The sequence below is a fragment of the Pundamilia nyererei genome, unplaced genomic scaffold (assembly GCF_000239375.1).
Source record: "Pundamilia nyererei isolate P.nyererei 1_Seehausen unplaced genomic scaffold, PunNye1.0 scaffold00017, whole genome shotgun sequence".
NCBI lineage: Eukaryota > Metazoa > Chordata > Actinopteri > Cichliformes > Cichlidae > Pundamilia > Pundamilia nyererei.
Window position 1 is genome coordinate 1,502,875 of NW_005187418.1, and position 13,226 is coordinate 1,516,100.

Consider the following 13,226-nt stretch of genomic DNA (forward strand, 5'->3'; position numbering starts at 1 on the left):
GGAGAATGTGCGTAACTCCCCCATTAATGATGTCATATACTTAAAATGTAACTTTACCAGTCACACCGTACTACTGTTAAAGCTGCATAAAAAGTTCAGATTTTGTATTCCACAAATACAAAAAAACAAAAACAACTGCATTTGCGCTGGGTTATTTATTTTTGAACTGGCCACTTTTAGGATGTAAGTGCTTCTTCTTCCACCACAGCTTGCAAGTCATAAGTTGGTGCTCACGAAGAGGCACAGACTGGGCATGCCCAGCCTGAAGGGGAGGGAGAGGGGAGGAGGCTGCCTCGCAAAGACGAAGAGAGAGGCAGAGAGTGGAAGAGTTGAGATGTCTGACAGAAAAATCCCGACGAGGAGGAGATGCTCATTTCACAGCAACGCGTCAGTTTCCACCTGACGTGAAACACACCGAGCCTCTCTTGTCTTCACGCGACACACACACGCACACGCGAGCGCGCGCGCGCACACAGAGAGGATAAATGTGGACCGCAGTGGCACTCTCAGCGTGCCGCCTGCCGCAGACAGCGATGCAACAGCGTCTCATCATCTCCTGGACCGGGTAGACAAGAAGCTGCTCCGGAGCACGTTTCCTGGTGAGTAGACGCTTTCCTGTCGGCTATGTCTCACCTTCGTGCAGGATACGGAGCAGCTCTCAGCCCTGCTGTGTGTGTGCGTGCACACATAAGTTGAGGCACTGCATCACTGGCACATCGACCTGTAGGATACGGAACCGCCGGAGAAAGGTCACAACAGCGCACTGATACCTGTGTCATTGACGCATCTGTGCGTGCCATTCACAACTCCAGCCAAGTTTTGCCCTTGGCACGAAAAGTTGGCGCTGCACTGTTTTAGCTAAGGTGAGTGTGGACGTGAGAGGATTCCAGATAAGTTGGTCTGCACCTGGAGACACGCAGGCGAACGCACCTTGGTCCCGATTTCAGGCAGATGAAAGGATGAGGTGATTTGTTTGGATATGCATCTTTCCGCCCAGCCATGAATATTCCCCCAGATCTAAGATTTAAAAAGCTAAAAACACTGAGATGTAACAGCAACAGCTTAATCCGTAACGATTACTTAACGTTTGTGTGGTGCAATCATTAATCATTGAAACAGATTTCAGATTGTTTTAAATTCTGATTTTCTTAATTTCACTTTTACAGTAAAAAAACAAATGTAATTTTACAATAGAGTAAGAACTTGCACTTTACAGTACAATGCCTCAGTCCAGTAGGCTGTGTATACATTTTATGTACTGCACGGAGATCCTATAAAAGATGAATCTAGCTTCCTGGTCTGACATAAAGGAAAACGCACAAGTGCTTAAACCTGCATTTTATTAATGGCCAGCAGGGGGCGACTCCTCTAGGTATAAGAAGACTCGTGGCACGATGTGATGTCGCCATGTTGGTGTTGTTCCTGGATCATCAAAACTAATGTAGGTCCAGGTTCAACATTGCAGGTGACCAATCAGGTTATTGTGTTGCCAATGATTTGGACGTGGAAACACCATCAGACCATGTCTGTGAAGGTTCTCAGTCATCCAGGTCATCGTAGTCAAAGGAGCTTGCAAAGAAAACCATTAGACCATGCACCAAGGCCTAACTCTAATCCTGTTCAATCTGTAAACGTGTTCCATTTTAAGAAAAATACTAGGTCATGTGTCAAAAAAGCTGGTACAGGGCCACGTTTGCCACCACTAGCATCTGCTTTTAACAACATCCTTAAACATCTGGGAACTGAGCAGAACAGCTGTTGGACGTTTGGGAGAGGAAGGTCGTTCCATCCTTGTCTGATGGAGGATTCTAGCTGCTCGCTGTACTTCAGTAGGAAGTATATTTCATGCCTGCAGCATGTATGTTATCCAGACACTGCGGGGCGGCGTTACTGTGGCAACCAAGTAAGCTTTAAAAAAAAGTGGCAAGTGTCAAATCAAAAAATTACAACTGAAGTGCAGAAGTCTTTGATGTGATGGATTCACGCCATCACCAACCAATCCAAATGTGGAATTTTGTCACCCTTCAAAATATTATGAGCATGAACACATATCAGTACACACAAGAACAAATAGATTAGAAAAGCTTTCAGCTGTGTCACATGCATGCTGCTGTGAGACTGCATTTTAATATCTGCAGAATTTGCTGAAATTTCTTCGCTCCTGATAAATTATGCTGCAGGAAAATAATATCGTCTGCTCTGCTGTTCAGAAAGGACAAAGTTGTGTGGCCAGTCAGAGACCCTGTCAAACTGTAAAGTCCCAAGAGCAGATCCAATCCCTCCACTAAGGGCAGCTGGAAGCATTTTGTCTTCATTTGTTGCAGTTTATAAATCCCCTGTGTGGGGCTCAGTCTAGACCCAGCTTCTGGGTTTTAGGGAGTGGATGGTGGGGATAGAAAAAGACTATTCTTCCCATCTTTCCTGGTTTCCAGGAAGAGTAAAACGCACAGCTACTCCATCATGTGTGCAGGACTGTTAGTCAGTGCGTCTCTCTGAGGAGGCTGGAGCTGCTGGTGTATGTTACCCTGCAGCCCCATAATTTTATATCACTTTATTTCAGGTATTAGAAGCTGCTGAATGCCCTTACAAGGGCAAAGGGCTAATTATAGTATAAAGACAAGGATTTCCAGGATTTCCAGAACTTTCTATGCAGTCTGCACCACGGTGTGCAAGCCCCAAGTTCAAAAATACTAAAAAAAAAGGGCTCAGTAATTTCCTGCAACAGCACTTTTCTGCAGACTTTACTATAGGAAACATAAATAAAGTATTTGTTGGGGACTATTTTTTGTAGATCAATACAGACTTCAACTATATGCAGCACAGTATATGGAACAACCTGCCCTTTAAATTCAAACTAAAGGACAATTTTGTTTTACTGTTTGGATTTATTTTCTTTAACCAGCAGTATGAAAAAAGTTCTAAAGCTTTAAAAGACATACCTGCTGAAGAGAGACAGCAGAGGAGCATCCAGGACATCCTAAACATAAGTAGCATTAATGACAATAAATAAATAAATAACCTGCAGAGTGGTGTGTTATTGTGACTATTGGTTCCTTAATTCTAATTTTAGCTACTGTTGTCAGGTGAATTTGATGATAGTATTATATATTGATTATCCAAATCTGTAAAATAAAACAGTGGAATTAACACACTGGATATTTACTTCTAAAATGTGGAAAAATAGAAATGTAAGGTGATAAATAAGCCCAATTTTTTATTCTTCCTCTTATCACAAAGTAGTAGGAAACAATATCTTCTAAATGTTTTCAATACATGTACGTTTTATTGAAAATATTAATAAAATATTTCAAAAACCACAAACAATCATGATGTACCTGCTGCACATAAATAAATAAAGACATAGACGATATCCTGATAAATACCATCTGTCTGCTTTGTTGAATCTGTAACTGCATGTGAAGGTCGATCTTATCTCTTAACAAAAACTCTAAAGTAACTACACCTTCAGTTATGATGCATATTTTCATTTAAATGTCTTCCAGCTGCAAAATTAGTTCAAACGAAGCCTTTAAAGTCACCAAATTTTGGCCTTGCTGTTGTGTTTTTTAGCAACTGATAGAGACTGGTCTGGTATTTAGTGAGTCAAAAATGCACAGCAGTGGCAGTGGAGGTTAAAAGTTTAGTTTTTTTAGTGTTCATATTCATTGCTGCTATCTTGGATTGCTAACTCTGGCTATGTTGGACGGCTCCAACTTTCTGAGTAGGAAATCCAAGTTGAGGGGGTGTTCCATGAAAAATTTCCAACTGCGAACTGAGTTTTTGTGTAGGTGTCCTCAAGACCCTAATATCTCTGAAAAGCACAGAGTTGCTGCTTTCAGGAACCTTTGGAATTGTGCGATTGCGATATTGGTTCAAGACTGAGAACCTTCACAGACCTATTGGTTCAAGAGTTGCTCAATCATCTGGGTAAGGAAATCCCAAAACATTGATTCTGTTCATCTGGACGTAGTCTTGATCAAAGACGTCAAGACTGAGGTCACATTACGTCAGGCATCTGAGTGATGAAACGTTTCTCCCACTGAAAACGCTACATCTAGATAAACACAATCAATTGTTGGGGGTTCAAGAGTTACGGTAGTTTGACTTAAAACTTTGAGCTAAAACAGTGGTCCCCAACCCCCGGGCCATGGACCGGTACTGGTCCGTGAGTCTTTTAGTACCGGGCCGTGAGAGTCGAGGCTCAGGTGTGAAATTTATGGTTTTCAGGGGGTTTATCGTTAACTGGGTCTTTTCCCATGTTGTAGTTGTGTGTCTTATTTTGAAAGAAACATTACCATAGCGACCAGAGAGCATTAAGAGGCAGAGAGGAGGATGTTACTCTCAATGTTGTTGGTGCATTTCAGGAGGACGCTCTAATAAAGTTACACAATTACACAGTGAATTTGCGTTTATTATTATATTTACAAAATACCACAATTTTTGTCTTGGTCGTATCATTTTATTCTCTTGTATTTATCCGCCACACCTTAATGGCTGATCCGTGAAAATATTGTCAGACATTAAACTGGAAGTGCCAGAAACTGCAGTTCCTGTAATGGCCACTTGAGGCCAACTCCAAGACCAACGTGTGATGTCATGGTGGCCACGTCCATCTTTCATGTACAGTCTCTGATTTCAGGCTGTATGAAGTAAAATGTATTATTCTCAAATCCAGTAAAAGAAAAGAATCTGAATTACAAAGTAACTGTAGAATTCACATTTTTGACATTTTTCGAGCTGCTAGAGCTGCATTTACAATTTCCTACATTCCTCTCCTACGTTTTTGCTCACAAAACACTAAATCGATTTTAGAATTTCTTCTGAACAGAAAATTGTTGTAGTTTTGCAAAAGTCAAGCCAGAATAACTGTTCAGTAGTTATTTCTCTCTCTAGTTGATCAGCAAAGTCAATCTCATCCTGTTTGTTTTTCATTTCAAGCACAGAACATCAGACACACTCTGTGAAAAAGAGATGCAGGCAGGGATTCAGGCTATATTTATGGAACATGTTGTTCAGTGCGGCTCATATTTGCTGACAGTTAGCAAAAAATATAATTAATAACAGCTCGGTGCTTCGGTTAGTGGATAACAGGTTATATTGATGCCTCGGTGGCCTGTGTGTGAGCCATGATAACAAAGTGGTTAACGCTAACAATGTTTGTGTTCCCATCAGTTCTTATTGGAAGATTGAACTGGTCAGCCCTGTTGCTGTTCTCATGCTGTTAATGGTGCTGAGAAAATAGCATTAGGGACAAGAGCAGTCTTGAATTACAGTTTTTTCTCCTTCCCACGTCTGTTTTTATTTCTTCCTACACTCTCCCACTCCTTGCTCTCTCCAGCCCATGGTTACTAATGTGTCTTTTCTTTCTTTTCTTTCAACGAATGAGCAGTAAGTACGTCCACCCTTGAAGTAACTGTTATGAAGAGCCGTAAGGTGTATTTTCTACTCATAACAGGCCCAGGAATACGTTTTGGAGGTGTGGTACTAGTGGGAGTATTTCAGAGGCGACAGTGCTGGCAATGTAAGGGGCTTTTTAGCATTTGGATAGCAGCAGGCTTGTGTGATGATGGAGAGTATTAGCATTTTACATTCCTGCTGTGTTTCCCTGTAATGACTGGTCATGTGCTGCTCACCCCTCCAATCTCTATAGCTTTTTCTGGATGTTGGCTCCGGTGCAGATGGAGCGCTTTGCAGTGTCCTGGATCCTGTGTGATTAATGAAATGCAAATCTGTTGTAGAGTTGCTTTCGGCTTGTTACATGCTGAAACGCCTCTTTGTTTGTGTCATGCTGGCCACTAAGTAACGGTGCAATATGAGTGTGGGGATCATTCTTGGCTGTTTGGTCACATTTCACTGCCAGTAATTGATTTTTCCTGATGCTTGATAGCCCACAGCACCCTGCTAAAGTGTCCGGTGGCAAGTGATATTGCTGTTTATCTGATTCTAAGGGGCTTAATTGAGCAGTACAGTTGCATATATCACAAGCTCCGTTACACACTGTTTTGATTGTCGGTATACTCAAGTTTTTATAGTGCACTTGATTGTCAGGAATCTGTTTTACAAGGCTGCTTTTATTTTCTAGAAGATTTTATTTCCTGTACAGTGTACATAATGATTTCAGTAAATATTTTGCATAAAATGTAGCGAACTCACAGGGAGTTTTGCATTACGTGCATCACTTAAAGGCAAACAAACTGTGACTTGAATTTCCTGCAAATATTTATTATAATTACAGTTTTTATTTTTCAAGCAGTGTGAGAAACCTCTTAATTTCCTCATTGCATTTGGAGGATCCAGCACACACTCTGCTGTATCACCTGACTGCCCCTGGAAGTTTTGGTGGAGTATTTAGAAACCTGGACATGTTGTATGTGTGTGCATTAATATTTGCATGAAAAACAACTTGTTGCACCTGTAGCAATGAGTCTTATCAGCATACACTCCAGTGAGATGTCTCCACACGCTTGAACATTTAGTTTCTTTGTTACTAAGACCAAGGTATCTGTGTTTGTGTTTGACTGCACGGTGCTGCAGCTGCGCAAAAGACAGATGCCTCACACAATCACTCAGAGACAGACCTGGCTACAAAGTGCACCTCCTACCTTCACAATGGTACACGATTGCCCCTCCCTGCAATTTTAGGGTGTTATCACACCTACAGTTCGACTACTCTGGCACGAATCAGTTAATGAGTTTGTAAACTGTGGTTTAGTTTCTTTTCACACAGGGAAAAATCCAAGTGAACCAAAATATGTCACAACGGAGAATGTCACTTACCCCCAGATGTGTCCCAGGTGGGAGAAACAAAAACAAACAGAGAATTTCAGTTCATTTCACAGCTAGTTGCTAGCCCGTGCATACCTTTGTACATCTATAGTAGCTTGCCACATTCCTGAATACAAACCATACACAGTGTACATCTGGTAGTTGGTTAAGATCAAGGTCACATTCATGCCATGAACAAACTTCTCTGCAGTTAATAGACCTTTTGAAGGAGGTGGTTTCGGTGCGGTTGTTTTGGTCCACACCCGAGTGCGATTACTGCATTCACATCTACACAAATGAACCCCACTGGGGGAAAAACAAACCAGAGTTTAGTTTAAACAGACTAAACACCACAGGTGGAAAAACACCCTTAGACTGACTTACAGTTTACGTCTTGATGCATTCTCAATCATCCAGGAAGGTAAATCTCATGACCATTTCCTGGTCATGAGAATTTGCATAGTTATGATTAAGGAACTGACCTCCCAGCCCATTCTTCCTTCAGTGGGCTGGTTTCAGTCATTATGCAAATGTACTGTTTATAAGATTGGGGAAACCTGCAGTCAGCTGAGACTGAAGAAGTCACTTGGATGAGTGACGAAACGTTTCTCCCACAAAACGCTACGTCCAGATGAACAGAATCAACTTTTGGAGACTTACAGTTTAGTTCAGCTCGTGCCAGTATGAACGAAAGAGACAGCCTTTGGTCCAGAAGTTCTCTCTGGAGTTCTAGAGATCATTAGTGGTTTCTGCTGTCTTTATTTCTGGACTTGGAGTTTCTGACCCAGTCCTCTTTCAGCTGTTGTGTAACTGCTGACTTTCCCTCACTCCCTACATGGCTACTGTATGAATTTCCAAGTCCACTAACACTTGGGTCTGTCGTTGCTTGCTATCTCCCACAGGAACCGACGCTTGCCTTTGAAAGACAGATAAAGTGAAAAACACTGAAACACTGGGTCTAATTCCTATGAGACAAACCTATGTCTATTTATTTATTTGTTTTGTGCACACAGGTCTTTAGAATTCCAAAAATTTTACTTTTACAGTTGATTTCCTTGATCTTTACTCTAAGGAATCCACAGAGTAAAGGAGTCTGAGTATGAAGCCTACTCCAGGGTAGCTGGATGGGACGGAAGCTAAATCCATCTATTTATAAACAGTTTCATGGTCTAAAAAGAAATTCCCCCCCACGCACACAATAACTTGAAAGCATCTTTAAAACAGGGTTTAGAATGCAGTCCATTAACATTTGTCTAGGAAAGTCATTTGATTATTTAAGTTACAAGCCAACTGGAAGTCAGGTGTGTTACAGAGGGGGAGCTTGGATCTCTGCATGGCCGACAGTGAAGGATGATAATGAGCATGCTCTAGTCTAAGTATGTTAAATTAGCTCTGAGACAGACTCAGAGATGAGCATTAAAAGTGTTGTATTGTTTGGATTAAGCAGCTTGCCTTAGTGTATGTTGTCTTGGTGATTTTCATTTCCTTTCATCATTTAATAAGCAGAAGAAGTCACAGATGCAAACAGGTGCAAAGTATTTAAAATAGTCAGTCACAGTTTCCCAGAGCAGAAGAAGATGTCTTAAAACTGCATTACACTGCGAAAATAATAGGAAAGCAAATTCTGGAGTCAAGGACATCCAGTGTTGATCCTCTGCTTGTCACAACAAGGAGTTTATTTTTACAACCCCATCGATCAATGAGTGCCGTTGTTCCCAAGATCACCCTCAAAGATCGTCACTGGCCGGTTGAGACAGTCGACATAATCTTTTAATTTGATTGTCCTTAACGTTATTTGTCTAAATTAGGACAGCGGTCAAACACGAGAGAGCTGTTGCTTTCCTGCAGGCTCGCCGCTTTTCAAAACTCTCATCCGCATCTGCCTCAGGAGTGCTGACGCTGCTGGAGGGCGAAAGCTGGCTTGGTGTTGGCTGGTGCAGTCTGCAGAGAGAGAAAGACACATAGAGGGAAAGAGAGAGAGAGGATGAGGTGGGCTGGTGCTGATTTCTGCCTGTCATTTTCACCTGTGTCACCTCAGAGGAAACCAAGTGAAGTCTCTAGATTTTCCAGAAGGAATAACACCATGATGTCAGAGGTGCGTCACTTGCAAACATCTCCAAACTTTTTGAGGTATTAATACATTTAAGCTGCTTTAGCTCCAAGTTTGTCTTCTTAGAGGACTGGATTAGCCGGTATTGTTACTCAGAACCAGACATGATCCTTGTGCTTGGTGGAGGAGGATGCATGTTGACTGTGCTGACGTTTCATAGAGCTGTGGAGCTTTATTTACATAAACGATGAGTCTGCTTCGAGGGCTAAACTAGATGTCAAAGCATAAAATACCTCTGTGTTTAATGAAATTACAACAGGAGTGCTAGTTTTACAAGTTTTCTTCCCTTTTCATCGTTTCTGGCTGCTTTGCACTAGTTTTGCATTTGGCTAGGGTCAGTGTCACTACTGCTTGCGTGAAGTGATACCTGGACCCTGCTAAGGTTGCACAGGTAGTCCAACTTCTCCAGGATGCCATTGTCAGAAGGTTTGCTGTGTCTTCCTTTGTCCAAGGAGGAACAGGATGAGCACTGACATAACTACAGAAGTGATGGGAATGTCTCTGTCCAAACAATCAGAAACATGACTTCATGAGGGTGGTTTGAGGACCCAACATCCTCTGCTGGGCCATGTGCTCACTGCCTGACACTGTGGAGCCTAACTGGTATTTGCCATAAAATACCAGAATTGGCAGGCCCACTACTGGTTTGGTGCTTTTCACAGATGAGAGCAGGTTCACCCTGAGGACATGTGACAGACTTGAAAGGGTCTGGAGAAGCCGTGGAGAACATTATTCTGCCTGTAACATTGTTTGGCATGACTGGTTTGGTGGTGGGTGAGTGACACAGACACAGTCCTCTACAGACAAGGCAATGACACCCTGACTGCCATTAGGTATTGCGATTAAATCCTTGGACCCAGTGTTGGACCTTATGCTGGTGCAGTGGGCTCTGGGTTTGTCTTGGTGAACCACACTGCCCGTCTCATGTGGTGAGACTATGCAAGACGTTCCTGCAGGATGAAGAAATTGATGCCACTGAATGATGTCCTGGTCCAGACCTGCGTTCCCCCAGAACACGATCTGTCGTCTCATTAGGAGCATGTCCCAATTCAGCCCTTTGCGGCTTGATACCCAGTCCAGTATAGACATCCAGCAGTGTTTATTTTTCTAAACAGTGTACTTTTGATATGTAGACACTAATAATATTTCACACTCCATCTCAGCTTAGAAACTTTTAAACTCACTTTGATGAGTTAAAGTTTGATTTGAGCGTCTTTTGTGCTTACGAGCTGTCCAGAGGCCATCTGAGAAGACCGGAGAAGGACAAAGTCTTAGTTGAGAATGCCACAGTGTAAATCTGAAATGTTGTGGGTCAGTCGCACTGGCATTAAACATCACAGAGAGACAAACAGCTCAGACACAACTGCAAACATTATTCGCTTTTGAGTCTGAATCAAATATCATACAGTGTATGTTACGACTTTGATGTATTGACTGTCTGATGCCGACCCGGCAGGATCAATGCTGTTGCTGTTAGTCGGGATAAAATTGATTCTCATGACCCAGAGCTGACTTAAATGACGTCGGGGATTGTGCATGATCATTTATTGTTAATTTAGCCCACCAAAAGTGTTCTCGTATTATATTTCCTTATTGTTGTAAAGTTAATCAATTTATCTAAAATATTTGTAAGAAAATAAAGTGAATGTCACAATAAATGTCCACCCAGTGCAGCATGTTATTATATACTGTGTGTAAATTTAAGAACATCTGTTTGACCAGTTCCTGTTTTATTTTGTAATTCTTTGCATGTTGTTACACTGTTGTCATATATAATATTGTGCTGTGGACTCAACTCAGGAAGAGTTTTTGTACACATAACTAATTAACCATCATATGCAAATTTCTAAGTAAAGATTTAAAAGGTTTAAAGACCCACAAACATGATATCATCAAATGAGTCTCTGCAGATGGAAACGTGTTTTTTCTTGTACCTGTTACATGTGGAGGTGGCGAGTCTGGTTCCTGCTATACATGGAAAGCTCTCTGTGACATCTCACTTTGTGCTGATGGGAACGCTTTTTATGGCCCAGTGATATAATATTCAACAATAACTCGATCTGCTTGTTAAAAAGCAGATTTTGCTCGTGGATTAGGTGTCTGATATTATTAAAGGAATGCACTTAAATGTTTGTATAGAAAGAGTCATGTTTGTGTGGGGAGGAAAAAAAGTAAAAAATGCTTTTTCTCTTAAATATTTCAGGGGAATGAGAGCGTACTTTTACCTGCTTTTATATCTCTGATGTGTTCAGCTCACATGAGAGGACTGATTTAAGAGCTCACGTGTCATTCAACTTCCTTCATGTCACATAAATTATTGAACATCTGTTATATAGTGTCAGCATCCAATAAGTCTTCTCCAGCAGCATCTGTTTTGTGGTCACTGAATTATTTAAAAGCTGCTGCAAAATAAAAGAAAATGCTGGTATTGCTGTATGTTCCAAATATACAAGCTGTTAGATAACACGACCCAGATTAGCTTAATATTAAGTATAAATGTGAATTTTTCAGCTTGTTATGAAGTAACTGTGGAGAAAATTAGATGAGTTGTACTGTCCTCATAGACTGTATATAAAAGTTGGAGGACAGTGCATTCTTTTTAATAGCCAGCAGGGGGCGTAACTCTTTTCTTGATGGGTTTATGGACTCAATTGCTATTTACACATCGTACTGAATAAAGCATGTTTATCTGTCCTTAATAGTCAGAAAGAAAGATAAACCAGTCAGTGTTCATATTTTAATCACCTATTGTTATCCAGTGAATGTGGAGTAACGGGGTATGCACAAAGGAAGAGATGTAGGGACCATAGATGTGGAAAATTAATGACATTTGGCAACTTTTAGCAACTAGAAGCAAAAGTGACCGTTTGTGCCACAAAATTAGGCCTGTCTCAAGGACTAACTTTTCTCAAATTTGAAGTAAAACATGAAGGATGCTGCTGGGTGGCATAATAGAACAAAACTAAACAACTAAAAGTAAAGGATCCAGCTAGTGAAGAGACAAATACTTAACTGAAAATTAGCTTTTATACACCCACCTTTACCTGACATATTTTATCTTAATAACCAAAGGCAGATACACCAGATTTATATAACAAAACAAATGTCAGTTACTTACATAACTTTTCAGTATATTTATAACTTCCACTCATCTTCATAGTTTTCCTTATAACTGCTTTGCTCCTTTGCTCATACCGAGGCTGCTGGTTTGTAGCTGGCTCTAAACCCTGCTATAGCCTTAGCAACTTAGCTTTTTTAGCTTTTTATGAATCTCTCTGTTCAGCTGGGTAAGGGAGATGTCTAATTAGACTTATAGTTACAGTTGCCAGGAAAAGGTGTATTTCATTGAGGGGTTGTGCAAGTTGCTGGCAGTCACTGGTGTCATATTGGTTGCAAAGACGTAGACAATGCTGCACTTTCGAGCTTCACCACAGCTTGGAGGGTAAAGTGAGTGTTTGCAGACAGGTTGGCGACTTCCATACAAACTATGGGTGATGACAGCAATATGCTAGCAACCAAAGCAATTGCAGGGAGGATTTTGATGGAGCACCATGTGGTGTCAGCCAACAACTCTCACTGAACGGTCTCTAGGCCTGTGTAACTGAAGCCTCACCTGTTCACCTGATACTTTTCCTTTCATAAAGGTGGGTAAAAATTTGGTGGATGTATTTAAAGGAGGTTAAATATAAGTCAGTGCTCTCCTGCTGGTTTTTATATAGGATGCCTGAAGTGGGAATTAAAACTCCCTGTTGTCGCTCCTGATGTCTGCTCCTATGAGCAGAGCTGCACTTAGGCGCAGTCCTGTCTGTCTCACCTAAGGATAAGAAAAAAAGACTGTGCACAAGGACATACTGAAACGTGAATCCAACACCGACGTGTCTTAAACCTGCATTTGTCCCTCAGACGTGACCTCGGTAAACAGTTTACATATGTTAATGGGCTAAGTCACTAGTTTCAGCTCATACTGAGTAAAATATTACATTAATTTTAGTCTTAATATGCTATTCTTAATTATTTGCACCTGCTTGGTATTTTTTTCTTTTTCTTATTTGTATTTAAGGTGTTTAGGGTAAGGAACTGTTATTGTGCTGCTAGAACCATCATTTCCCTAAGGGGACCTCCCCAATGGCTTAATAAAGTTCAATTCTATTCTATTCTATTCTCTGCTATTCTTTAATAGAGTCACAAATGAGAATTATCCAAGATATGCTAATTGGTTTAAAAGCTTTTAGACAACCATCATGCCAAAATACGAAGATCTCAGCAGAAGACTTCATAACAGGATGTCTTTACCTGTGAGTGACATTCCAGCAGCTAGGTCCATCTTTTATATACAGTCTGTGGCGCCACT

At 41.1% G+C, this 13,226-nt stretch overlaps 1 protein-coding gene across 2 annotated transcripts in view; it reads left to right on the forward strand.

The window, feature by feature from the left end:
- The first annotated feature begins 284 nt into the window (after positions 1-284).
- The window catches only part of LOC102194592 (PH and SEC7 domain-containing protein 1-like), a 96,586-nt gene continuing 83,644 nt past the window's right edge, over positions 285-13,226 (forward strand). The window contains exon 1 of one of the 2 annotated variants that reach the window (XM_005725756.2): positions 285-599. The gene's annotated coding sequence lies outside the window, so the exon portion shown is untranslated. Of the gene's footprint in view, positions 600-845; positions 864-13,226 lie in introns of those variants that run through there. The other variant, XM_013909010.1, reaches the window with a different exon arrangement.